A 27,318-nucleotide genomic window follows, 5' to 3' on the forward strand; every position below is an offset into this window, starting at 1 on the left:
ACCTACCCAGCAAAAAAAGCGTCGCCAAAAAAGTAGTGAAAATTTTCTTTTTGGATCCGAAAGAGGTGCAAAATTGACGCAGAAGCGATGCATTTAACATGGGCTTGTCATAGGACGGATGTCCACTAGATAGGGTAACGAAAAAAAGTTGATGCGGTCACCCCCCAATTTTGTAGCATATTCGAAGACAATTTCAGAACAACAAAACTTTTTTTTTCGTGCACCCTACGACCCCCCGAAATACAATATATTGTGCTGTGTTGTCATTTGAAGTCCGATCGAAAAGAAACGCATATCGTTGTTCGTGGTTGATCAGGGGCTATATTTCGTGCATTGGTCATTTTTGACTCCGACGTCAAATTTGATTTTTAATTTTTTTATTTCGCTTCGTATACACCTATGATGCCCATTTCTCATAACCATTATGAAGATCTTAACAAAATATGAAACTTTTGCTTTTGAAGTATTTACTTATATTCATAAACAAAAAAGTTACAGAGATTTTAAAAAGTCAATAGGTCACAAAAATATGGACAGACTTAAAAAATCATGTAGCGTGTTCTGAAATTGTCTTCGAATATGCTACAAAACTGGGGGGTGACCGCATCAACTTTTTTTTTCCTTTAGGCCGTGACTCTATCTAATGTCCACCATTTCAACAGCCGTTGCACTGAATTTGCATTACTTCTTAAGGTGTGATGCGAATCCAGTGTTTTGGATGTGAATTAAGACATTTTGTGATATTTTGACGAATAAGTAATTTTTAAAATTTTTTCATGATTTTTAATGCATTATAACGTTTGACATCAACTATTTTTAAAAATTCGCAATTTTTCTAGAAAGGATTTTGCATTTTTTTTCAGCAAAATTTAAATAATTTGCATTATTTTATTAATTCTTAATATGTTTTTAACCTATTTGGCACAATAAAATTTTAAATTTACCATTAAAAATATGAAAAAAGAGAGTTATAAAAAAATGGACTCAAATGAACTCCTTGAGCAGTTAAAATAAAGAACATCTTTGAGAGAACATTTTTGAGAGAACATTTTTGGAAGTACTTTTCAAGTTTTTCGTTTAGAAGAACTTCCAATTTTTTTTTGCTGGGTAAATCTGAACCGATTTCGATATCAAATTTAGCACACTTGACGACACTATCTAATATACATATTCCTTGTGCAAAACATTAACTAAATCAGAATAAATCACTATGTGGTGGTAGTTATAAAAAATATAGCAATTATTTTGAATACAACCCACTGTGTTTTGTCCCATGACTTGAGAAATATTGTTCCCTTTTAAATTAATACAATTCTAAAATAATAATTTTCTACGAAGTTAACAGTAGTATAGATTAGCATGATTGTCTATTTTAGGTTTTAACACCAGTCCTATTGTATTGTAGTATTAAAAAAGTACATTCATGTTTATTTTTTTGGGACAAAGACATATTTCACTTAAACATAAAGATTCAATCAAGAAAACAATTATGTTCTAATTTCATTAGCATGAGGCAGATAAATTGGATACAATTGCATGGCAAATACCAGGGCATCAGTTATGTGTAGATTCCTTACACATTAAAATAACAGTCTGTTGCTGTATGTCGAACGAACTCTATCGATTGACTGAAATGCATAGAAACAGTTTATTTTTGGTTATAAATTCAGCTGTTTGTTTCCACTTCAGCCGATCGATAGAGCTCGTTCGACGTACCGAAACGGTCTGTAAGACTATAAACAATATCTGACATTGACGGGAACAACACGCAGAAAAAGAAAAATATGATCAGCAAGAGACATTTTTGTCGTAAAACTATTGTTTTCTCGCAAACATAAACAAGTTTACCGAAATCCGTGAAATATATAACATTGAACTCTTCAACCATGTTTAAGTATTTCTACCCAGCAAAAACTGGGTAAGCACTAGTGATTCTTTCAGTAATACCGGTAATCAAAAAGTTACTACTTGCAGTATTACCTGTGATTTAAAATAATAACTTACCTGTGTAGGCAAAAAGTGCTTCTTTCTATTAATACCGGTAATCAACATCATATCTTGAGGTACGGGTTCGGCTCTACAGCGGGTACCGTTAATAGTAGCGAAAAGTAATGTCATATTACATTTCAGAAAAAAATTGCCAATAAAATATACGTTTGTTTTCTAAAGTTGTATAGTACATAATTTATATTACAAAATAACATTATTGAATAGAACCATGTCGTGGAGCGTGGTATAGTGTGTTGTATTACAAAACAACAGGGTTGAGCTCGCACGTTTTGGGTAAGTTAGGTTAGGTTAGGTCAGGTGGCAGACCGATGTATCAGGCTCACTTAGACTATTCAGTCCATTGTGATACCACATTGGTGAACTTCTCTCTTATCACTGAGTGCTGCCCGATTCCATGTTAAGCTCAATGACAAGGGACCTCCTTTTTATAGCCGAGTCCGAACGGCGTTCCACATTGCAGTGAAACCACCTAGAGAAGCTTTGAAACCCTCAGAAATGTCACCAGCATTACTGAGGTGGAATAATCCACCGCTGAAAAAACTTTTTGGTGTTCGGTCGAAGCAGGAATCGAACCCACGACCTTGTGTATGCAAGGCGGGCATGCTAACCATTGCACCACATTGGCACGTTTTGGCTATCTTTATGGTAAAGATATTATTTTTGGAGAGCTGGTATACTTGCGAAGAAGTACTTATTTTTCGACTGCTGGTATGCTTGCACAGAAGTACTTTCCTCCAATGTCATGCCCGTGTAAAAGTATTACTATTGATATATGTACGAGGAAGTTGTTACCAATTTGGCGCAGGCATACTCATACCTGGTAATAGGAGTTTTTGCTGGGTATCTATACTCATATCATTAGACATGTCTCAATTAAACGAACTTTCCCAGCTATTCTAACCGGAAGTTTTGTGTACCAGTATATGTCGGAGACAGTTATGCTACCATATACTGAGGAAAATATGCCACTTGTTTGGAGATTTCAGCAGCTACCAAAAACAATTGTGGGAGAATATTTAAAAAGTATGGTATAATATCCCTTCGCTAGTAGTTCTCTTTCAGTCAGCCTACAGGCTCCTTTTTGCAGATGTTGAAATCACCAAGAATAAAAAGTTCGGACAATCCAAATATATTATCTTCTATCATATATATCATAATGTATGATTCATTCAATTTTATCACAGTCTACTGAAAAGTATGTTCACCGTTGATCCATACCTTTTGCAAAATTGCTTCCGATTCAATTTGCACAACACTTAAGTGACTTAAAGTTCCTCTAGATTTCAAATTTAAAGTAAATCGGATGGAAATTGTAGCTTCCATGTCCTCATGTTGTCAAATCGGGAGTTCGGGCTTTATAGGGGCTATATCAAAATATGGACCGATATATACAAAATTGAACATAACTCTTTACAAACCTAAATTACCTATGGTTTTAAACTTTTAATCAAATAGGTTGAAAACTGTATGTTCTACACCTTCAAGAAGTCAAATCGGGAGCTCGGTTTATATGGGGGCAATGTCGAAACATGGATCGATATAGCTCATCTTTGAACTTGACCTGCTTGGTATTGAAGGCTGTAGCGTGATTACAACAGATATCCAGACATACAGACGGACATCGTTATAACGACTTAGAATTTCTCCCCGATCATGAATATATGAATATATACACTCTTAGAAAAATATGTTTTTCATATGTTCCGATATAAACAAAATGTGTTTCGGGCACAATTTTAAAACACAATATATTTAAGTGCAAACAAGGAATGTTCCTAAACTAACACTAAATGTTTGGGACATCTATGTTAATATGTTAGAATATATTATGTTTGGGGCATGAATGTTTCATAAAAATCATATGTGTGAATGCAAACATATATAAATTTACAAATTTCGACTAAACATACATATGTTGTGATATTTTATTCAAAGCGACAGAGAGAGTATAGAGAAAGAAATAGAAATGGAAACCGGGAGAGTTGACGGGAGAGTCCACGTGGCAAACAAATGTATGTTTCTGTTAAATAATGTTATGTTTGCATGGGCTCGTGGGCGCTGCAAACTATGCTATATAAGTGTAACTTATAACGATAATTATCTACTGGTGACTATAACAGCTACGTAGTCCAGTGGGTAGTTTGTTGGCTTACAAACTGTATAGTCCTCGGTTCGATTCTCCGTGCAGGCGAAAGGTAAAATTTAAAAAATTTATAAAAGTGAATAATTTCTTCAACATTATTTGTATTACAGAAAAAGGTGCCCAGAACTAAAATATTTTGTGGAAGTGAAAATTACGAGTATGTTAGGCAATGAGCACAATCGTCTTTGGGAAAAATTCTTCCAAGCATATAATATTTTTGGGCTCAAAATGCTTCCAAACATATGATATGTTCACATAAAACAAACATATTAATGTTTCGGCAGTATCCAATAATATATGTGCTTCCTGCAAAATATGTTTGGAACATATGTTAAAGAAGCGATTTTTTTTTGAGGGTGTATGTAGTCGGAAACCGATATTTCGATGTGTTACATATGGAGTGGCAAACTTATCATCACCGTCCTATGATAGTGGATATAAAAATATAAAATATAAAAAACCATGGCCTCGTTAACAAAAAAAAAAAAAAAAAAAAAAACTTAACCTATTTTTCTGTCCACATGTGTATGTCCCAAACATGTTATGCTTGTTTATGAACATTATAATAATGTGCTAAAAGTTACAAGCATATAATGTTTACACCCAAACATATGACAAACAGTCATATTCGACCCTGTATCTGTCTAACATATATTACTATGGAATTTGTCTACATTTAATAAAAGATATAGATTACTTAAAAGTTGCCACGTTTTACGGTACCTCGGTTATTGTAAGCATTACATTTCAAAGCCAACCCCAATTTCCTAATTAATTCTAAAAGGGAATTTACTATCTAGTTACAGTGAAAGGTCTAGTCGAACAGTTACCTATGTAAAAAAACTTATTTTCTCCTAGTTATAATTTAACTGAGAATGAAAAAGTGTAATTACTTAACCTGTCTTTATTTCGACAAGAAACTGTAATTGTATATTTGCTTAGTTCCTACGATTGTCCACACATTTACATTTAGTTATTAAGAAACATTAGGGTAGATTCGGTTACTGCAGACTCTTTTAAACAATCAATCTATTGTGGTACTGTACTGAATAAAGTATTTTCTTTTCTCAAGAAAAAGGTTCTAGATGAAGAAGGAAAATACTTTTTAATAAAAGGGGGATTTCGGGCATTGTGTAAGTCTTCATACGCTATATGTATCTATTACATATAGGAATTTCAAATTTTTACAGTTGAACTCACCAAATTACTCTCTTTTTAAACTAACCAAAACAGTTCAAAAATCTTATACTTTTGTCTTAGGTGACATTTTCCAGATCAAGCAGTTATCCCAAAGTTTACATATGAGATTGATTAATTACTTTTACCCCAAATATTGACAACCTTTATCATCTGATGTCTTTAAAATATTAGTAACATGGTCTTCACAACAAATCGAGCAACACTAATAAGTAAAACATTCAAAATTTATTAAGAGGTTTATTCCAGAAATAAAGGAAATAATTAACTAGGTTTGCTTAAAAATAGATACAAATAGCTTAGGGTGAACTATAATATGTTTTCCCAGCGCAAAGAGTCACAGTGGTGGTGGCGAAAAAATTGTTCAATTTGTGAAGAATAATTCTCGTATGTAATTTTCATAAGAAATTAACATATAAGACCCAAATTGAATCATCCCATCCGACCTGATCTTACTAGAGACTATGGAAATGTGCTTGTGATATTGGTACCTGGTATTTTCTTTCCAATAACTTAATAATACCAATTCCTTAATATTCGTATTAGAATTGTAATGATATGTAATGTCATTAATTTAGAGGAGAACCCAGCCTGCATTGATAGCAGGCTAACATAAAAAAAAAACAATTTTTTGTTGGAAAAAATTCTTACCGCTAGTTTATCCAGCTTATAGTATTTAGTGGAATCTTGAGAAATCCCAGAGTTAATAAATTGACTCTCCATCTGGCTAAACCATAATTTTAGATTAGTATTCCAGAACGCCGGAACTTGTTCAGCACCACGTGTAGTTGTTTAATTTTTCTCCATATTATCAGACATTGTAATCAAATACTCCCGGGTCACTAATTAAGGAAACAAATTTATGTCTTCCATTTTATATGTATTGCAAAATTCATTTATTGAATATTTCTAGTGTGACAGAAAAATATTGATTAACTTGAAAAGTTTTAAATTAGATTATCAAAAGCAAAGCTACGAAAAATATATAAAAAGTATAAATATCGCAAGTAGTACATAAAGAGTGGTTAAAATTTCAAGGGCCCATGTTCATTTTGAATAAAACACAAACTATTTAGGAAATTATTGTAATTTTATTTTATTATGATATATAGGTATTAATCAATTATGTATGGAACAAAATATCGGCCAAATGGGCGCCGCGACCACGGTGGCACACCTTCATCCGTTGGTCCAAATTTTCGATGACGCTGAGGCATAATGGAGGTTCTATGCCGTTAATGTGCCAAATTATCTCATCCTTTAGCTCTTGAATTGTTGTTGGCTTATCGACGTACACGTTTTCTTTCAAATAACCCCAAAGAAAAAAGTCCAACGGTGTCAAATCACATGATCTTGGCGGCCAATTGACATCGCCATTACGTGAGATAACACGGCCATTGAATTTGTTGCGCAAAAGAGCCATTGTTTCGTTAGCTGTGTGGCAAGTGGCACCGTCCTGCTGAAACCACATATCGTCCACATCCATATCTTCCAATTCGGGCCATAAAAACTTCGTTATCATCTCACGATAGCGAACACCATTCACAATAACTGCCTGACCGGCCTCATTTTGGAAAAAATACGGCCCGATGATGCCGCCAGCCCATAAACCGCACCAAACAGTCACTCTTTGTGGGTGCATTGGTTTTTCGACAATCACTCTTGGATTCTCATTCGCCCAAATGCGGCAATTCTGTTTATTGACGAATCCACTAAGGTGAAGATGTGCCTCATCACTTAAGATGATTTTGTTCGAAAATTGATCATCCACTGTTGCCATTTCTTGGACCATTTAACACGTTGTTGGATTGTGTATCTCTCCATGGTTCAAATTGAGTAAGTCTGAAATAGAGAAATGTCAAATAAAATTCGGAAAAAAACTTAGCGTTTAGGTGTGGTTCACATTCAACATTGGCGCTTACAATTTAACCACCCACATGAGTATATGTTACAGAGGCGATTTTTGCCGAGGTTGTGGATGTTCTTAATCTTGATAATTGGTCCACTTTGTAGTACCCTAATATGTTCTGAAAGCTGGCAAACATATTAAATAAGCATTGACTTGCTCAGCCATCTTGTAGAGAGGTTTTCGGAAGCTTAAAGCTATTTGATACTCAATTGCGATTTTAATGAATATTTACAGTCACTGCGCGCAAAGAAAAAACGTTTGGAAAACGGGTACCGAAAACGTTTTTCTTTTGTTAGAGTTTTTTGAATTTGTTCGAAAATTTTAAACTTTTATCACCAAAAAAATTTGTTACAAAATTTTTATTTTTTCAATAAAAAAAAATATTTTTGAACTAACACCACATTCCAATTCGTTTATATCAAGCAATGTTCTTTTCTGAAATTCAGAAGTCTTTAATAAGACAAACTTTACAGTTTCATAGTAAAAATTTAATATAGTAGACCGAACACAAAAAAAACTTTTTGGTGTTCGGTCGAAGCACGTATTCAAGGCGGACGTACCAACCGCAACTCCACGGTGTCCAAATAAATGCATGTTTCTGTTAAATAAAATTTGTTTAATCGGCTCGTGGGCACCACAAGCTATGCTATATAAATATAACTTAAAACATTTTTCTATTGATAACTACAACAGCTACCTAGCCCAGTGGATAGTGTGTTGGATTACAAACTCTATGGTTCTCGGTTCCATTCTCCGTCCAGGCGAAATATAAAATTTAAAAAATTTATAAAATTGAATAATTTCTTCTACATCCTTTGTATTACAGAAAAAGGTGCTAAGAACTAAAAATCTCGTGGAAGTGAGAAAGATTTAAGGAAAAATGCAATTAGCCAGAATAGATTGTGTTTTTGAGTTAGTCCTTATGAAATTGTTTTTACTTCCTGGAAAAGAATAAACGTTTATCACAAAACGTATACACTTTTCTTCCAAATAAACTACCTTACAGCGAAATGCATATGAGAAACGATCTTTGTCTGTCTAAAATTTCGTTTGGGAGGAAAGAATTATTTTTTGCGTGTATACTTCTGAGAACAGCTGGTAGCACATTACAGCAAGATAATGAAGTCGCCGACCAATTTGCGTTATTTCCTTAAATTCGGCTCGAAATAACTTAAATATCTCGATTAAAGTTGTTCTGCATAGAACACATCACAAAGTGTAGTATATGCGGCGTAAAGCCATTCGTAAGATATAAACCAAATTGACTATTTTAAAATGAAAAGGTTTTTATTTACGAGAAAAATAAAAAAAAATGTAGCGAACAATTGTTTTGTTGATGAAACTTTAAAAATTTCGGATAGATACAAAAAAAACTATAACACGTTTTTTGGCGGGTATTAATCTAAGCATCTATGTATGGTGACATACATGAACTTTTTCATCGCTTTGAGGTGTTTGAGTTCATCAACAAATGACTGATTTTGATTCCCCAATCAAATATAACGCATTCACACTATTACTCCTCAGAGACGATTTTTATACCCTCCACCATAGGATAGGGGTATATTAAATTTGTTATTCCGTTTGTAACACATCGAAATATTGCTCTAAGACCCCATAAAGTATATATATTCTGGGTCGTGGTGAAATTCTGAGTCGATCTGAGCATGTCCGTCCGTCCGTCTGTTGAAATCACGCTAACTTCCGAACGAAACAAGCTGTCGACTTCAAACTTGGCAGAAGTAATTGTTATTGATGTAGGTCGGATGGTATTGCAAATAAGCCATATCGGTCCACTTTTACGTATAGCCCCCATATAAACGGACCCCCAGATTTGGCTTGAAGAGCCTAACAGAGTAGCATATTTCATCCGATCCAGCTGAAATTTGGTACATGGTGTAAGTATATGGTCTCTAACAACCATGCAAAAATTGGTTCATATCGGTCCATAATTATATAGCCCCCATATAAACCGTTCCACAGATTTGATCTCCGGAGCCTCTTGGAGGATCAAAATTCATCCGATCCGGTTGAAATTTGGTACGTGGTGTTAGTATATGGTCTCTAACAATCATGCAAAAATTGGTCCACATCGGTCCATAATTATATATAGCTCCCATATAAAACGATACCCAGATTTGACCTCCGGAGCCTCTTAGAGGAGCAAAATTCATCCGATCCGGTTGAAATTTGGTACGTGGTATTAGTATATGGTCACTAACAACCATGCAAGAATTGGTCCATATCGGTTCATAATTATATATAGCCCCCATATAAATCGATCCCCAGATTTGTCCTCCGGAGCCTCTTAGAGCCGATCCGGTTGAAATTTGGTACGTGGTGTTAGTATATGGTCACTAACAACGATGCAAAAATTGGTCCATATCGGTCCGTAATTATATATAGCCCCCATATAAATCGATCCCCACATTTGTCCTCCGGAGCCTCTGGGAGGAGCAAAATTCATCCGATCCGGTTGAAATTTGGAACGTGGTGTTATAATGTGGTCTCTAAGTGGTTTCACTGGAATGTGGAACGCCGTTCGGACTCGGCTATAAAAAGGAGGTCCCTTGTCATTGAGCTTAACATGGAATCGGGCAGCACTCAGTGATAAGAGAGAAGTTCACCACTGTGGTATCACAATGGACTGAATAGTCTAAGTGAGCCTGATACATCGGGCTGCCACATAACCTAACCTAACCTAACCATGGCAAAATTGGTCCATATCGGTCTATACTTAGAAGAAGAATTGGTCCATATCGGTCCATAATTATATATAGCCCCCATATAAATCGATCCCCAGATTTGTCCTCCGGAGCCTCTTGGAGGAGCAAAATTCATCCGATCTGGTTGAAATTTGGAACGTGGTGTTAGAATGTGGTCTCTAACAAACACGCAAGAATTGGTCCATATCGGTCCATAATTATATATAGCCCCCATAAAAACCGTTCCCCAGATTTGATCTCCGGAGCCTCTTGGAGGAGCAAAATTCATCCGATCCGGTTGAAATTTGCATCGTGGTGTTTGTATAAGGCCGATAATAACCATGTCAAAATTGGTCCATATCGGTCTATAGTTATTTATAGCCGATCCCCAATCACACAAAAATTGGTCCATATCGGTTCATAATCATGGTTGCCACTCGAGCCAAAAATTATCTACCAAATTTTTTCAAAATGTTATTTCTATAGAAACTTTAAACTTAATTATATACGTATTTAATCGTCCTTTTTTAGTTTAATATACCACGTATGGACTATGTGGTATATATTACGATGCTAGGAAATTTTAAGATACCTTGCCATTGGCAACCCAAGTAACTCGATTGTGGATGACAGTCTTCAGTAGAAGTTTCTACGCAGTCCATGGTGGACGTTACATAAGCTTCGGCCTGGCCGAACTTACGGCCGTATATACTTGTTTTTCTTTTAATAGATTATAAACAGAATAATAAGCTATTAATAAACTTCATATAAATTTATTAATTTATTAATTTCATATAAATTTGTAGTTTGACAGATATACTAACTTTAATTTGGTATCACATCGTGCCAGCTACACTGAAGTAGTTAGAATGGTATCATATTACGATCATATCACATACATTTTAATTGACATTTCGATACTTCATGTTTAATATCATTTGTGCTTGAGTTGCTAAGGCATTTTATTATGGTGCCAACAAACCCAAGTTCAGCACTTGGTCGGAGCGAAAGATTTTTCAAATTGAAAAAAAAAAATTAGATAATAAGAAAATAAAAGTGTTATAAAGAAGTGAAATTGGTGGAAAAACAATTTTTTTTCGTTCTTTAGATTCTTTCTTGCAAGCCTAACTGCTAAAACAGTGCAAAGGAACAAAAAAGGGCACTACACTGAAAAAACAGTGAACCCACCAGGGAGAAAACTTTCGGTTAATTTTAGAAATTTTTGAATATTTATAGAAAATTTTAACTAAACAGTATTACAAACGTCGGCATCACGCCGATGTCATAAAAATAAGTAAATATTTTTCGACAAATTCAAGAAAATTTATTAGACATAAGTAAGTTGTCTAAACTTGCCAATTTAGACTTATACCATTCAGTTCAAAGTTAAATTTTACGATACTGTTTTGAATAATTACCAATTTCGTGAATCACTAGGCTTAAGTATCTATTGTGAATTATCAATATTTAAGAAAATATTTTCTTGGCAAGTACTCTAAGATGAATTCAAACACTTGCATCATATCTCTGGAACGGTGAGCATAAAACACTCTGAAATAAAGCAACTGAAACTCAACCAACTCTTTCCCTTTTCTTATTTCTTGTTCATAATATCTCTTGTGAGAGATATTTTGTACTGCACAGTGTTCCACCACTGAATTTCTCCTCTTTGTTGAAGATCCCTCGCACCAACGGAGTAAACACCAGTCCCCAATATACAGTCCATTATTTGTTCGGACATCGGCACAAAGTACCCGTCTCTGGCATATCAAAGCTTTCGTCCCGATTCCCCTTCTTGCATACTCCAACAAAGTTTTTTCACTTGTTAAAGAAAATTTTGTAGTTTCAAGGAAAAACTTGGAGTTCACAATTGCAAGAATGTCTTTAGTGACATACGAAGTTCATGATGGACGCATTTTTAGTAAAATTTACCAATTTAAAGAAATTCTGAACTATTTTGTGGAAGACACGAATTTAGTTAATCTTTATGCTTCATTTGAGTATATTTTTTTCCTCGGTTTTAGTTAATTTAACTAACGTACACAAAAAATTATTAGAGTAAAGGAAACTTTCTCCAAACAAAATAATTCCAAGAACTAAAATAAAGTTAAATTGGCTTTAGTGAAATAGAGAGTTCACTTTTTTTTGAGTGTACTTCCGAATCACAAATTGGGGATCCAAACTACGTTTTGGAAGCTCTTTTTTGAGTCGAGTTTTTTTTAATCAGATCTAAATAAACCAACAATAAATTTCTTTCCATTTCATCGACAAAAATTATAGCAGAACCTTGTTAACCTTCTACAGAAAAATTTTTTACATATTTTGATAAAGAAAGAATGCTCAAAACTATAGTACTGGACGCATTAGTACGATTTTATGTTAAGGCACCATTAACATCCGTAACTGTAAAGGGATCCAGGAACAAAATTTAGGAAATCTATTGCACTAAAAAAGCAAATAATTAAAATTTGACATAACATTACAATGTTGTGCCACAAGGTTAGGTTAGGCTAGCCCGATATTTCAGGCTCACTTAGAATATTCTGTCCATTGTGATACCATAGTAGTGAACTTCTCTCTTATCACTGAATGCTGCAGAATTCTATGTTAAGCTCAATGACAAGGGACCTCCTTTTTATAGACGAGTCCAAACGGCGTTCTACATTGCCATGAAACCAATTAGAGAAGCTTTGAAACACTGAGAAAGGCTAAAAAACTTTTTGGTGTTTGGTCAAAACTGGGTTTCAAACCACGATCCTAAGTATGCAAGGCGGGCATGCTAACCATTGCACCACGGTGGCTCCCCCAAAATGTTAAAAGTATGGAATTTAGTAACACAACAAAAAAAGTGGCACAATAGTGTCAACGTTTAAAAATGTTCCAACCCAATAAACATTCCTAGGTACACATCATCAGTACAATGTGTATTCATGTTTCCCACTGCCAATTGACGTATTCAAGGGAATTCTTACGTGCTCGTTTTTTTTTTTTTTTGCAATGCGACAGTTTAAAGAAACAAAATTGAAACCAGTTTGGAACTTTACCGAAAACGAACAGTTGCATTGCAAGTTTAGACCCAAAAGCAATAACAATAGCAACAAGAAAACCTTAGACATGACGAGGAGAACAAATAAAAAAAACCAAGAACACCGTACAAACGGCACAAATGTATCAAAATGTTAATAATAGGGGGTAGAGTAATATAATCTCTGTGCACTGCACCGTGTACAACGGCTACTCGACTACTGGTCGCTGCTGCTAAGAATAAGAATGGAAACTTGTTTTTATTTTTCAACTACAAAAGCCAACAACTAGGCTTACTGCACCGGTTGCAGAAATGAAAACAACAAAAAAAAAGCAAGCGGCATACAATGTCTTACCAACCTAAAACAGAAGAAAACGTCTAAAAACCATGCGACATTTACCCTCTGTTTGTCATACAAAGCCCCGTTTCCAGTCAATGGCTACGAAAGACTGACAGACGTACGGAATTGCAACACCACTTTTCGCTAGAAAACAATAAACAGGAAATTTTCTTGAGGAAAATATCCAAAACAATGGATCATTTAGTAGATCGTAACATTTCACATTTCTAATGAAAAATAAATCAGGAAAATTTAAAGAAGAAGAAAACTTTAAAAAAAGGGTCATATTAGACAAACAGTAATGTGAGAGATTCCCAGAGCTTTAAATGTTTTTACTTAAAACATCAATAATCTATAGTAACCAAGTGGCATTTAGTGGAAATAATTCACTCAAGTTTTAGTAAATATTGGTATTTGCCCCTCTGCTTTACCTATCATAAACATCATAGTATTATCCATATAACTTAGCATGGGATGGCCTAATTTACTCGAATATAAAGTCACCTTGTCTATTTACTCAAAAAAAATTTACTTAAATTCAAAGATTTTGAATTTGGATTTTGTATTGATTGTGAGCCAACAATGCAGCTTCTTTAAAATAAAGACATTTTTTAGAGGGCTATTCAAGAGCTAAATCTATGCTCTATAAATTTAACATTGCAATACATACATTTATCGAACTTGCGTTCTCCGTTTGCGATATATCATCTAAAGTATTCATGTACAAATAAATGTCAGTTTAAAACTCCAAATTATACCAGATACTTCAAAGCAAAAAATGTTTTCCTAATTTCCAAAACACTTTAAACTAAAGATGAATAGCCTCAAAATACGTATTAGCCTATTTTCTAAGCTTTTTATCATTAATTCAAACAGTCAGTACTTCAGTCAATTTGAAGATTCATTAAATCAAAAATGCCTATCTTTACTTTTCAAAGATCCGTCTCCTAAATTTAATGAAAACAATTCTTAAAGCAAAAATTATGAAATTTCTTTTAATTAAAATTTATTTATTTTAAAGAAATTTGTCCTTAATATTGTATAAATTTCGTATCCTATTTTAATTTCTTTTAAGTAAAATTTATTTGTTTTAAAGAAATTTGGCCTTAATATTTTGTAAATTGCGTATCTTTAAATTTAGGTTCCATAGTCTTTTATATTAGGTCTATATTTTTTTTCAGTGTATCAACTGCGACTCCACCTAAATCTTTAGAATCGAACCCATAGGGTATCGGGATTTCGATCCCACCGGAATACAGTCACTTTTTCTGAAAATAATTCTGCAACATTGGAACGGAGAGAGATATTAACATAATGTTTTCTTTGTGTAAAATCTGAGGTGTTTTCCTCAAAGTTTTCAAGTTTATGGATCCTGTAAAACCTTAAAGAAGCTGTTTGGATGTGGGAATATCTCATATAGCTCGCCAGATATGGGCCTCACAATTTATTTGTATGCTAGATTTAAACCAAAACGGGTCAGTATTATGGGCGGATCCATGTTTTTTCCATTCCTTAGAAAATTCTACGCATTTAAGAATAATAAAGTGTGTGCCTATGCACACGTTTGGAAAGCGTGTACTGAAAACGTTTTTCTTTTCTTAGAGTTTTTTGAATTTTCTCGAAAATTTCAAACTTTTATCACGAAAAATTTTGTTTGCAACAAAATTTTTATTATTACCATAAAAAAGTAACTTTTAATCGAAACCCACAGTCCATTTCATTTATATCAAGCACTGTCCTTTTCTGACTTTAAGTCTTTAAAAAGACACCTTTTTGAAGTTTCATATTAAAAATGCAATATAGTAGTATGTAATGTCGAACATCTTTTCGGAATCTTCTGAAAATTTGTGGAATGTACAAAAAACTGTTTGGTGTTCGATCGAAGCAGGGATTGAATCCACGTCCCTTTATATGCAAAGCTAGCATGATAACCATTGCTCCACGGTGACCAACTAAATATATGTTTCTGTTTAATAAAGTTTATTTACATCGGCTTGTGGGCGCCCAAAACTATGCTATAGAATTATAACAGTTTGACTCTTTGCGGTGCTTGTACGTTGATGACAATAGCGATAATTGTCTGCTGATAACAATAAAAGCTACGTAGTCCAGTGGCAATTTTGGACAGTAGTTTGGTTGGGTTAGTTATAGTGGCAGCCCGATATTTCAAGCTCAGTTAGACTATTCAGTCCATTGTGATACCACAGTGGTGAAATTCGCTCTTATCACTGAGTACTGCCCGATTCTATTTTAAGCTCAATGACAAGGGACCTCCTTTTTATAGCCGAGTCCGAACGGCGTTGCACATTGCAGTGACACCACTTAGAGCTTAGAAACACTCAGAAATGTCACCAGTATTACCGAAGTGGGATAATCTATCGCTGAAAAACCTTTTGGTGTTTGGTCGAAACTGGGTTTGAAGCCACTACCCTGTGTATACAAGGCGGACATGCTAACAATTGCACCACGGTGGCGCAGTTGTAGTAAATGAGTTCTTCCGATCCCAAAATCGGCAAATTTTAAACAATTTTTGTTTGTAATTCTCATTTGGCACAGCACCGATTGTTATGCCGATCTCTTTTAGAAAAAGTCCTATGTTTTCACTAAATAACATTAAAAGGTTTCAACATCCGACCATTAAACAGCTGAGAACTGTGCAATTTACAATTCCAAAAAGACGCATTTTTATCTTATGTCTCCACATTGGGGATTTTGGGGAAAGTTATAAAGGTTTCAATTCATTTAATTACCAAAGAAAAATATTAAAAAAAAATGTTCCTTGACCCAAACATCATCAACCATTGCATAGTGAAATTCGCCAAAGGTTTAGTACAAACCTCACTAACTCTGATGGAAAGTTAATTTCATTAAATCTACGTTGTACGGGGGCTATGCCTAAATCTCAACCAAATTTGGCACACTTGACGGTGTATCCTTTGTGCTCTTTTGGGTCAAAATTGATTTTGGCAAGAAATGTGAAGTTGACCAAACATTTTGATTACAAAAATGTGTACGGACGGACAGACAGATATGGCTAGATCGACTCAGAGGCCGAGCAATATTTCTAAAGACTCCATGTGTAAGCACTGCTGAAAAATAAACTTTGGAGATTAAAGAATTCAAATTTGAAATGGAAAATAGAAAAGGAACCCTTTTGAAATATGTATGGGATAGAGAAAATAAAAATTGAATTTGTGTTAAGAAATTGAAAATAAAAGATCGTTTGAAAAGTCGTATACCATGTGACTATCTCGTCTTCTTCTGAGTTGGCGCAGGGTATAAAAATAATCTGTGCCAAATTTCAGAATTATAACGTGAACGTACCATCCTATGGTGGTGGGTATAAAAAAGTTCACAAAAGCTGCTTAAAAAATATCTTCAAATCATCATTTCATATTAATTTCTTTTCTTTAGTCTCGCAGAAAAATAACAAGTATATACGGCCGTAAGTTCGGCCAGGCCGAAGCTTATGTACCCTCCACCATGGATTGCGTAGAAACTTGTACTGAAGACTGTCATCCACAATCGAATTACTTGGGTTGCGGTAACACTTGCCGATGGCAAGGTATCTTAAAACTACTTAACACCGTAATATATACCACATAGTCCATACGTGGTATATATTAAACTAAAAAAGGCCGATTAAATACGTATATAATTAGTTTAAAGTTTTTATCGAAAAAAAAAATTTTGACAACATTTTCTATAGAAGTAAAATTTTGGAAAAAATTTCTATAGAAATAAAATTTTGACAAAATTTTCTACAGAAATAAAATTTTAACAAAATTTTCTACAGAAATAAAATTTTGACAAAATTTTCTATAGAAATAAAATTTTGACAAATTTTTCTATAGAAATAACATTTTGACAATGTTTTCTATAAAAATAAAATTTTGGTAGATTATTTTTGGCTCGAGTGGCAACCATGATTATGAACGGATATGTGATTGGGGATCGGCTATATATAACTATAGACCGATATGGACCAATTATGGCATGGTTATAAGCGGCCTTATACTAAAACCTCGTTGCAAATTTCAACCGGATCGGATGAATTTTGTTCCACCAAGAGGCTCCGGATATCAAATCTGGGGAACGGTTTATAAAGGGGGCTATATATAATTATGGACCGATATGGACCAATTCTTGCGTGTTTGTTAGAGACCACATTCTAACACCATGTTCCAAATTTCAACCGGATCAGATGAATTTAACTCATCCAAGAGGCTCCGGAGGACAAATCTGGGGATTGATCTATATGGGGGCTATATATAATTATGGACCGATATGGACCAATTCTTGCATGGTTGTTAGAGACCATATACTAACACCACGTACCAAATTTCAATCGGATCGGATGAATTTTGCTCCTCTAAGAGGCTCCGGAGGTCGAATCTAGGATCGGCTTATATGGGGGCTATATATAATTATGGACTGATATGGACCAATTTTTGCATGGTTGTTAGAGACCATATACTAACACCTTGTACCAAATTTCAATCGGATCGGATGACTTTTGCTCCCCTAAGAGGCTCCGGAGGTCAAATCTGGGGATCGATTTATATAGGGGCTATATTTAATTATGGGCCGATGTGGACCAATTTTTGCATGGTCATTAGAGAACATATACCAACACCATGTACCAAATTTCAGCCGGATCGGATAAAATTTGGTTCTCTTAAAGGCTCCGCAAGCCAAATCGGGGGATCGTTTATATGGGGGCTACATGTAATTATGGACCGATATGGACCAATTTTTGCATGGTTGTTAAAGACCATATACTAACACCATGTACCAAATTTCAGCCGGATCGGATTTGCAATACCATCCGACCTACATCAATAACAACTACTTGCCCAAGTTTCAAGTCGATAGCTTGTTTCGTTCGGAAGTTAGCGTGATTTCAACAGACGGACGGACGGACATGCTCAGATCGACTCAGAATTTCACCACGACCCAGAATATATTCACTTTATGGGGTCTTAGAGCAATATTTCGATGTGTTACAAACGGAATGACAAAGTTAATATACCCCCATCCTATGGTGGAGGGTATAAAAAAATACTCGTGTATAAAATCCATTCAATATTGAAATTTCAATTGCAAATTCAATTTTCAACTTAAAGTTGACTTCCCTGAAATGTTCCCTTCCTCTATGAAATCAAAAATAGGTCACTCGTGGTATAGCATTTAACACAGACGCACACACACACAAACATACAATGTACCCTCAGCGGACACAAAACATTGATGATGCTCAAACAGAGATTCCAAGCAAAAAACTCCAGCCATAATCAATTTTCTGTGTGAAGTCTGAAGAAGAACCAAGAAGAGATTCACCATCATTATTGACTCTTTTAGCTTCTTCTACCTCAGCAGCATAGGCATAAGACATCAGCTCATACAAAAAGACTATCAATTATTTCCACAAGGTAAAAATCATACAAGGCTGCCTGATGATGGTAAGCGCAACAAGAAAAAATGAGCACAGACTGACTGCATCTTTAAGTGAAAACGAGGTTGAAGTAGAACAGACGATCGGATGAGCGGATCGATGATCACAATGTCTAAATGCAGAACTAACCTTAGACAAGGCAAGGAATAAAAAACAACAACAAAGAGTTAACATCAGCTGCATGTCATGAGTTGCCGGTCTTGTCTGGATCAAGTCATTCATGTATTTGTGTGTCTGATTGTATCGAAAGTTAACATTTCATTTATTTCAAGATTTTCTTACTCTCGCTATCTAATGTAAAGTTTTTATTATGTTATGTTCATGTTATTTTACAGAGTAAGCTTTTGGAGACTTTTGTAAAAGCTACACAATGGTATGTAGCTTTTACTTTATGTTAAATAAATTAACAGACCTCATAAAGTCCAACATTTGGAAAAGGTTTGAATTTAACACGTTTGAATTCAAATGTTTGTGGTTACAGTGGGAAAGCTTTTAATTCGAAATGTGAATATGAGGAACAAAGTAAATACACCGAATATTTCTCGCCGAAACCAACGTGTGTTTAATGTCCCCATATATTAAAATATGGACAAATTCAATGAACGGTACGCTTATATTTAATGTGAGAAAAATTTCCCAATTTTAAATATATTTCGCTTATTTTAATAAGATGAACCACACATTTGGTACTTCATTTGTATACAAATGACGTACAAAATTTTATTTCGAGTTTCCAAAATTATTGAAAACAAGTAAAGAAAGTCTAAAGTCGGGCGGGGCCATCTATATTATACCCTTCACCAATTTGTGTACCAAAATTTTATATTACCATTAAATCTGAATCGATTTGATCTAAATGTTTTAGACTTTTACAAAATCTCTCGACTTAAAATTTTAATCGGCTAATGCCTTGGGACAAAAATAATCTTAGTAAAAATGTTTGAAGCTAAAACCATTTTTGGCTAGCGGATATATCGCCCATAATTTTTTTTTGGGCGTTATGACCTCCCTTGAGGCGGTCAAATCGCCCAATTTTAGTTTGGGCTTCATGTCCTCCCTCATCGCGGTCATATGCCCCCAAAATAGGCTGAAAAAACACCCAATATTTTATGGGAAAAATTAATGTCGAAATACAAATCAAAAACCCAGTTTTTAATAACAAAATACGTATGGTATTTAATTCAAAATGCCGTAACTAGAAAGAAAGTGCAGATCTCGTGGCCTATAAGAAAATGAAAAGACAATTAAGGAAAACTAAAAATGCTACCAAACGCACCACAAAGCCCCCAAGAACTCATAGAACACTAGTTGCCACATCGGAACATATGAGTGAATATTGAATGTGCGAAAGTGTGCCGGAAAATATATTTTATTAAACCACTATTATGGAAGCCGATTTCGCATACAGTCTCCTTGTGTTCCATCCCAGTAAACATCTGATAAAAATTACGGCTCAAGAAATCGGGAGCTCGGTCTATATAATCGGTCAATACATGGGGCGATATATATCAATAATACCAAATCTATTTATGGTCCTAAAATACCTCAAGATTTGCAATTTCATAAAAATCAGATAAAAGTTGGATCGTGGTCGTTGGATCGGTTTATATGGGGGTTATATAATGCGCTTTACAGACTATCAGTTATTCCGGACGACAGTGATCGTGTCGAACATATCCCATATATTGTGCACATTATAAGTTAAGTCCGAAGGCATAATCGATACTGCTGCATGTTTATGGGATCGATAACACATTTACCGATTATTTAGTCATCGCCGACAAGTCGTATCGATACGACACACTGCAAGATTTTTTACAAACACCGACATTCCGTCCGGAATAACTGATAGTCTGTAAAGTGCATAACATGACTCTATATATATATATATATATATATATATATATATATATATATATATATATATATATATATATATATATATATATATATATATATATATATGTGTATATATATATATATATATATATATATATATATATATATATATATATATATATATATATATATATATATATATATATATATATATATATATATATATATATATATATATATACACTCGAAGCTCTGTTTGACGAATACCCCATTTAGTGAAAATCCAATTTAGCGAAAGTCATAAATCCTAACATTGACGGCCATTTTCATGTAGCTCCTTTAGGCTTTAACTGCCAGTTAACAGAAAATAAATTGTCAATATCTACTCTCCGTTAGCTAACGTAGCACTAACGGACCTTCATCAAAATGGCGGTGAGTATTCTAAATAACGAACGGTTGAGCAAAATTTACGTTCGATTTAACGAAAGCGGTTTAAATCTTAAGAAAATTAGCAACAAACAAGTATATAAGGCCGTAAGTTCGGCCAGGCCGAAACTTATGTACCCTCCACCATAGATTGCGTAGAAACTTCTACGAAAGACTGTCATCCACAATCGAACTACTTGGGTTGTGGTATCTTAAAACTTCTTAACATCGTTTTCTAAATTGTGAGTTAGTCCATACGTGGTATATATTAGACAAAAAAGTTATGTATAGTTAAGTCTACAAATAATTACGAATCGATATGGACTTTTGCACGGTACGTAGAGAGCCAGAATTGAAATATGGGGGTCGCTTATATGGGGGCTATACAATTATGAACTTGATACGGACCAATTTTTGTGTGATTGGAAATCGATTTATCTGAGGGATATATATAACTATAGACCGATATGGACCTAGTTAGGCATGGTTGTTAACGACCATATACTAGCACAATGTACCAAATTTCAACTGACTCGGATGAAATTTGCTCTTCCAAGATGAAATTTGCTCCTCCAAAACCAAATCTCGGGATCGGTTTATATGGGGGCTATATATGATTATGGCCTGATATGGACCACTTTTGGCATGGTTGTTAAATATCATATACTACCACCACGTACCACATTTCAACCAGATCGGATGAATTTTGCTTCTCCAAAAGGCACCGGAGGTCAACACTGGGGATCGGTTTATATGGGAGCTATATATAATTATGGACTTATATGAACCAATTCCATGCATGGTTGTTGGATACCATATACTTACATCACGTACTAAATTTCAACCAAACCGGATGGATTTTGCCGGAGGTCAAATCTGGGGATTGGTTCATTTGGGGGCTATATATAATTATGGACCGATTTCGACCAATTTTTGCATGGGTGTTTGAGGCCATATATTAACACCACGTTCCAAATTTCAACTGAATCAGATGAATTTTGGTCTTCCAAGAGGCTCCGGAGGTCAAATCTGGTGATCGGTTTATATGGGGGCTATACATAATTTTGGACCGATGTGGTCATTAGAGACCATATACTAACACCATTTACCAAATTGCAGCCGGATCGGACGAAATTTGCTTCTCTTAGCGGCTCCGCCAGCCAAATCGGTGGAACGGTTTATATGGGGCCTACATATAATTATTGACCGATGTGGAACAATTTTTGTATAGTCTTCTGAGACCATATACTAACACCATGTACCAAATTTCAGCCGGATCGGATGAAATTTGCTTCTCTTAGAGGCTCCGCAAGCGAAATCGGGGGATCGTTTGTATGGGGGCTATATATAATAATGAACCGATGTGGACTAATTTTTGCATGGTTGTTAAATATCATATACTGACACCATGTACCAAATTTCAACCGGATCGGATGAAATTTACTTCTCTTAGAGGCTCCGCAAGCGAAATCGGGGGATCGGTTTATATGGGGGCTATATATAATTATGAAACGATGTGGACCAATTTGTGCATGGTTGTTAGAGATCATATGCTGACACCATGTATAAAATTTCAGCCGGATCGGATGAAATTTGCTTCTCTTAGAGGCTCCGCAAGGCAAATTGGGGAATCGGTTTATATGGGGGCTATTTATAATTATGGATTGATGTGGACCAATTTTTGCATGGTTGTTAGAGATCATATGCTGACACCATGTACCAAATTTCAGCCAGATCGGATGAAATCCGTTTATATGGGGGCTATACGTAAAAGTGGACCGATATGGCCCATTTTGCAATACCATCCGACCGACATCAATAACAACTATTTGTACCAAGTTTCAAGTCGATAGCTTGTTTCGTTCGGAAGTTAGCGTGATTTCAACAGACGAACGGACGGACATGCTCAGATCGACTCAGAATTTCACCACGACCCAGAATATATATGTACTTTATGGGGTCTTAGAGCAATATTTCGATGTGTTACAAACGGAATGACAAAGTTAATATACCCCCATCCTATGGTGGAGGGTATAAAATTCAGCTATATTTGGCGATTGGGAGAATGGTTTAAGGTCGTCGGAAATGTCCACAAAGTACGGCATTCCAGGATTTCCAAACATTCGATGGAAATACATATTCAATGACCAAGTACCTAGGTAAAGTTAGGTTAGATAGAGTAGCAGCTCCGCTACAGGAAATGGATCTACTCCAGAACCGGTCTACTACTCCCTGGTGTGAATGGACTAGTCTCAGTTCTGGTCGAAACGTATGGAAGGGACCGGCCACTTTAAAACGGGTTTATCCTTGACGAGATAAATTTACACTGCAGAACACGGCTTGGACTCATTCCAAAGGACGCGTCAGGAAGATGCTACTATGAACACTACTTATGTCACATATGTACTTGAACACTACCTATGCCTAGCCCAGCTAGAAACCGAGGACTTGAAACAAATTATGGAATTCGTCTAAGAATTTAGAGCACACATCAAGGCGAATATTGACATGGGTGTATATATGCCTTACGAGACAGCGAATCTTGGATCCTTTTTCCAACATGGCCTAACCTAGATATGTCAAATTCATCAGTTTTTAGGGATTATTTAAAGTAATGTTTTTAAGTTCGTCTGTAGTAATTTAATTTTGCCAAATGCTTATGAATTTTTTCTCATATGGTAATAAACACTAATGGTGTTTTCTTTTTTGAAAAAAGTGCTGTGCTTTCATTTGGTCTGTACGGAATGCGCATTTTTTTATGTTACCAGCAACCTAAAAAATGAAATAATTTCAGAACAGAATTCAAATGAGCAAACAGGGCAATCGCAGCACTCTCGTTTGTCGGCAGTGCTGAAAATGCCCGCAATTTGACTCTATGCGTGGCACTATTTTCACAACAGAATTCGAAACGTTTTTGCACTTTTGCTTGTTTTTTTAGAAAAGAACCTAAAAAGTTCATTTTCCGGGCAAAATGCAAAAAAGTGCGCATTTTTTACAAGAAAAGAAAACACCATAATATTTTTTAATAAAAGTTAACTTTTATTATTCCCATTCGATTTAACGAATTTTTCTAAATAACGAAAGGGCCTGACAATATATCGTTCGTAAAATCGGGCTTCGACTATATACCAAATTTAGCATTGTTCTTTACGAACCTACCATACATCTACGAGCATCTTTCAAATTGCACGCGAATTGCATGAAAATATCATCTTTCATGCCTTCAAGAAGTCAAATCGTGAGATCGGTCTATATGGGGGCTATATCACACAGCTCTTTATGAACCTAAAAAAGTAGCCGCTCCAGAAATCATTCGATCAGTGGATCGGTAAGGGAACCAAACTACCCTTTTGAAAACTCTTTTTTGCTGGATATTTTTCCGGAGTCTTGTAGTTTGAAATATACTAAATGATGAAAATGATACGGACTTATATTTTCTGGTACGTACCCGTGAATATTTATGAAAATCCCATAATATCACCCTTTGGTTTCCAAAATTATGTTAGCACCACTGTAATGAGAGCACACCTTACGCATTCACCTTTGCAGAAATGGCTCTTTCTCTCTCTTTAGTTTTATCCGCATTAAAATCCAATGGTAAATGAAAACAAATACAATATCTTTGGGGGTTGGTGGGGAAAAGAGCTTAAGCATTCATAGAAAACGAGAAACAACGAGAGAGAGTAAATGTTTGCTCTTTGTTGGCCGAAGTGGTGATCTTAACAACAAAACATTTGTTGATGCCGCATTTTAATTCAGTTGATATTTAGCTTTTCGTTGCGTGAGTTTGAATTGAAGTTCGATGGGGAAAATTTTTGCCGTCGCATATGAGCCAATGAGAAGAAGAAACAGTGGTGTTGTGCTATAAAAATATAAACAACAGGAAAACATAACAAAGAGTGAACATACAAAACAAAAAGCAAAAACAAAAAACGTCGACAAAGAATTAAAACAAGTTTTTGTGGTGGCCTTTTCGGTAAAAACCAACAAGAATTTAAGATACTTGACAACAACAACTACAACATATTCAATCTAATAATAACAAAAGAAACTCTAAATGTTTTAGTTGTATCTGCTGTTGTTTTGGGGAGGAATAGCACAAACTTCGTCACATCTGTAAAACGTGAGCTCAGAATATATCGCGTGTGAGTGTTAAAAAAGAAATTCAAAAAACACAACAACAACAATAAAAGAACTCGAATACAAACTAAATCGACCGCCGAGTAAAACCCAAATTGAAGTGAACGTGGCTTGCAGCTATTTTTATTTTTCTCCCAAAGAAGCATATAAGCAGCACTTTTGAAACAATTTTGTTTTTGGAAGGAATTCAATTTTTTTTTTTGTTATTCCCCTCAACCGACGAAAGTGCGAACAGAGCAACGCGCCAATCTTTTACTTTGCTTTGCAGGCATTGTTAACTGGTTTTAAAAATATTTCGAAATGTTTTGGCTCGTTCATGGAAAATAAATGATGGTTTCGCACTGAGAAAGCTAAGAAAATACAAAAAATATTGTGGTATGTATTTCTGTCAACACTTGAAAGAAGAAAACAAAGTTATTGGTATTTAAACATACATCAGTCATCATTGGAGGCGTCAAAATTACCTTCAAAACATATTTGTCTAGTGAAATGAAGTCATGATTTGTGTAATTAACACAATGGGACAGTGGGGAAATGAAATTGTTATAATTTTGAAAATTTAGGATGTGTTAGATACAGTTTGTATCTTTATTTAATTATCTCCCGTTGTCTTTATGCTGATTACCAGATATTAATCAAGTATACTAAAAAATGATCTTGGTTGTTTTACAACCATAGAAACTTTTCATTAAACCTTAAAAGCGATACAACCAGATTTTTTTTTAATTGGTATACGGAGGATCTTTTTCCCATTTTGCACTTTATATACTTTTTTTCGGAGAAATCGGTGATCTTGTGCATTTAAGGGTTAAATAACGAAATCTTTATGAAACGCCGTTCCCCGCTCGGCTGTAAAAAAGAAGACCCCTTGTCATTGAGCTAAATATATAATCGAGCAGCACTCATTGATGAGAAAGCCGTTCACCATCTGCGGTATCACAATGTACTGAATAGTCTAATTGAGCCTAAAAAACTATTCTTAACTTTCCCTAGTCTCACTATTATTCATAACATCCCAAAAACCCCTAAAACATGGAACAAAAGAAAACGTACACTCTAAAAAAGTTTACTTCGATCCACAGATTTTGACCTTCCATTAAAGAGTTTGGTATTGATTCCGAGCCTAAGATTCGAATTCTTTAAAATCTAGGCAGAAGCGATGAGTTTAACATGGGCTTGTCATAGGACGGAAGTCCTCCATTTCAACAGCCGAATTTGCATTACTTCTTTAGGTGTGTGTGTGTGTGTGTGTGTGTAGGGAGCCACCGTGGTGCAATGGTTAGCATGCCCGCCTTGCATACACAAGGTCGTGGGTTCGATTCCTGCTACGACCGAACACCAAAAAGTTTTTCAGCGGTGGAATATCCCACCTCAGTAATGCTGGTGACATTTCTGAGGGTTTCAAAGCTTCTCTAAGTGGTTTCACTGGAATGTGGAACGGCGTTCGGACTCGGCTATAAAAAGGAGGTCCCTTGTCATTGAGCTTAACATGAAATCGGGCAGCACTCAGTGATAAGAGAGAAGTTCACCAATGTGGTATCACAATGGACTGAATAGTCTAAGTGAGCCTGATACATCGGGCTGCCACATAACCTAATCTAACCTAACCTAGGTGTGATCAGAATTCAATGTTTTGGATGTAAATTAAAACATTCTGTGATATTTTGTCACATAAATACTTTTTATAATTTTTTATAATTTTTAATGAATTCTAACGCTTGTCGGAAACGTGTGACCTCAAATATTTTCAAAAATTCACAATTTTTACAGATTGTATTTAGCATTTTTTTCGACAAAATTTAAATGATTTGTACCACTTTATGAATTCTTACTATGTTTTTAACCTATTTGAAACAAAAAAAGTTAAAATTACCCATTAAAAGTATGAAAAAACCATGTTATAAAAAATTGATTTAAAAGAACTTCCTGGGTAGTTAAAATAAAGAACATCATTGGGAGTGCATCCTCTGGAAGTGCTTTTAAAGTTGTGCCTTTTGAAGAACTTCCAAATTTTTTTGCTGGGTAACTGAAATATTGAAACTTTAGATTTAAGATAAAAACGCTTCAAATATAGGCTAAGACCCACTAAAGGTACTCACGTACAAACGAATGCCAGTTTAAAAATCCAA

General features: G+C 35.0%; 1 protein-coding gene across 4 annotated transcripts in view; it reads left to right on the forward strand.

Moving 5' to 3' along the window:
• The window catches only part of LOC142231916 (uncharacterized), a 334,412-nt gene that overhangs the window by 235,530 nt on the left and 71,564 nt on the right, over nt 1-27,318 (forward strand). The window contains exon 1 of one of the 4 annotated variants that reach the window (XM_075302583.1): nt 24,811-25,564. The exons of 2 other annotated variants lie outside the window; for them this stretch is intronic. The gene's annotated coding sequence lies outside the window, so the exon portion shown is untranslated. Of the gene's footprint in view, nt 1-24,810; nt 25,565-27,318 lie in introns of those variants that run through there. One more of the 4 variants, XM_075302580.1, reaches the window with a different exon arrangement.

This window comes from Haematobia irritans, chromosome 3, assembly GCF_050003625.1.
Source record: "Haematobia irritans isolate KBUSLIRL chromosome 3, ASM5000362v1, whole genome shotgun sequence".
In the NCBI taxonomy this organism is placed as follows: domain Eukaryota; kingdom Metazoa; phylum Arthropoda; class Insecta; order Diptera; family Muscidae; genus Haematobia; species Haematobia irritans.